General features: G+C 45.2%; 1 long non-coding RNA gene across 1 annotated transcript in view; it reads right to left on the bottom strand.

The window, feature by feature from the left end:
• Nucleotides 1-454: 454 nt before the first annotated feature.
• Nucleotides 455-2,369, bottom strand: part of LOC107182111 — a 9,274-nt gene continuing 7,359 nt past the window's right edge. The window contains exons 3-4 of the long non-coding RNA XR_001512831.1: nt 1,342-1,421; nt 455-730 (exon numbers count right to left, since the gene is read on the bottom strand). This is a non-coding gene — a long non-coding RNA (uncharacterized LOC107182111). The remainder of the gene's footprint in view (nt 731-1,341; nt 1,422-2,369) is intronic.

Here is a 2,369-nt window from a genome sequence, read left to right as displayed (position 1 = left end):
GGAGAGGGCAGGTGGGGGCATTGGGCCAGCAGGGGAGCAGTTAGGCATTGATCAGGCTGGCAGGAGAGTGGGTAGGGGGTGATCAGACTGGCAGGCAGAAGCAGTTAGGAGCAATCAGGCAGGCAGGCAGGTGAGCGGTTGGGAGCCAGCAGTCCCAGATTGTGAGAGGGATGTCCCAAATTAGAGAGGGTGAAGGCTGGGCTGAAGGACATCCCCATCCCATGCACAAATTTCAAGCACCGGGCATCTAGTTTACATTATAAGAAGCAGAAACAAGAGAACTGAGCAGCTGGGACTATAAGCCTCAGGCAAGTCAAATTTTTCACAGCTCTGCCTATGTCCACAAGTGACCACTAAGAGCTGTGAGTATTGATTTGGGGGTAACAAGTAAGTTTTTAGCAAGAAGAAAAAGTCTCAAGTATGAAATCTGCAAGTAATGAGGGTTGACTGTGTGTGTGTGTGTGTGTATAAAGTTACTATTAAGAAAAATTAAGGAACAAAGAGGAGGAATATACATTGGGAAACTTTGTCTGGAGAATGGGTCAGGGAACAGAGGTGAGAGCAGTGATTGGGGAGGGCCTCCCAGTGTGTCCGTGAGAGAGGAAGTAGAGGTTGGCTGAAGAAGGGGCTACGCAGGGAGCCCAGAGGAAGCAGCTTGGAGAAAGGCAGGAGCCAGGTGAGTGGGTACCTGGAAGTGTGTGACTCCGCTTGAGAAATGCTGAGATACCAACTGCAGAAGAAGGGAAGAGAGAACCAACTCTGTGAATCTCTTACACAAGTTTGTTCACCTCCAAACCCCAAGTAAGAGGCCTTTTATAAGAAATGACAAAATATGCCGAAACCGATTTGGCTCAGTGGATAGAGCGTCGGCCTGCGGACTAAAGGGTCCCAGGTTCGATTCCGGTCAAGGGCATGTACCTGGGTTGCGGGCACATCCCCGGGGGGAGATGTGCAGGAGGCAGCTGATCGATGTCTCTCCCTTTCATCGATGTTTCTAACTATCTCTCTCCCTTCCTCTCTGTAAAAAAAATCAATAAAATATATTTTTTAAAAAAAGAAATGACAAAATAGTAGATAGTTCCTCAAACATGGATTTGTAGATGAGAATTACATTTAGAAGGAAAGCCTTTTAGTTTGGTCTTTGCTGAAAGCATATTTTACAGGCAAGTAGCAATAATGTGCTCTGCTGGCCAAACCAGAAAAATTGGACTCAAAGCCAATCAACACGAGACAGAAATATTGCTGTTGAGAATGAAATCCTGCGGACACTTGTCAAATCCCACTCACGCTTTAGACAATCAGAACAAAAGGTGGGAGTACCTGCTCTGGCAAAATACTTACCAGGAAAAATGTGAGTAGAGCTGGAATCTCTGAGTCAGAAAAAAACAACCTATACGGCTGAATCTTGCAATCAGGCACACCTAGAAAAGAAAAAGAAGTTACTGAAAGGAAGTTAAGTATGATCTAGACCAGCATTTGTAAAAAAAAATGTTTTCTGGTAACATGAAAACAGCTCCCCTCCCTGTTTGATTCACCTTTCCCCAACTCAAGCTGGGGGGTTGCTGGGCTTATGTCCGTGACTACAGAACCTGGGTTGCTGCAAATACAAGAATTTTGGCTTGGTGTAACAATCCCAAAACAATGGGTTTGGCATGGCGTAAACTGTCCAAACTTCAAAGCAGCACGTGTTCTACAATGTGTTCCAGAATGCCCCTAGCAGCGCCATTCACAATAACCCAGAACTAAAAGTTACCCTCATGTCTACCCACAATAGACTGGATAAGTAAAGTGTGGTATATCCACACATCTGACACCAGTCAGCAATGAGACTGTACAACCTGGAACTGCACATAATAATATGGAGGAATCTCACAAACAGTGAGCCAAAGAAGTCAGGCATGAGAGTGACTACTGTATGCTTCCATTTGTGGAAAGAATATATAAATGGCAAAATAGATAGAATATGTTATTGGAAGTCAGGATGTGGTTACTTACCCCTGGGGAATGAGATATCTAGAGACTGGGAGGGTTTTGAGGAGGCCCTACTGGGGTGGTGGTAATGCTCTGTATCTAATCTGGGTGCTGGTTGTGTTACTGGTCCAAAGTCTGTGTGCCCAAGGCATCAAAACGCAAAACATCAGAGTCTGGAGTAAGGGAAGGTTCATAGATCGAGAAGGTGCCAACCAAGAAGATGGGAAGCGTAGTAAGCTCCTCAAATCCACCTTCCAAAGGTACAGAGTTCAGGTTTCTTTTTAAGGCAAGTTAAGGGGAAGTGGGAAGAGCAGATTTTGGGAAACTGGAGCTCAGGCAGAATTCCTCTGATGATTAGCATGTCTATATGCCAAACAAGGCAGGAATTATTATCCTCA

This window comes from Myotis davidii, unplaced genomic scaffold (genome assembly GCF_000327345.1).
Source record: "Myotis davidii unplaced genomic scaffold, ASM32734v1 scaffold13, whole genome shotgun sequence".
NCBI lineage: Eukaryota > Metazoa > Chordata > Mammalia > Chiroptera > Vespertilionidae > Myotis > Myotis davidii.
The sequence above is the reverse complement of the archived record's forward strand: the minus strand, read 5'-3'. Positions and strand labels throughout refer to the sequence as shown.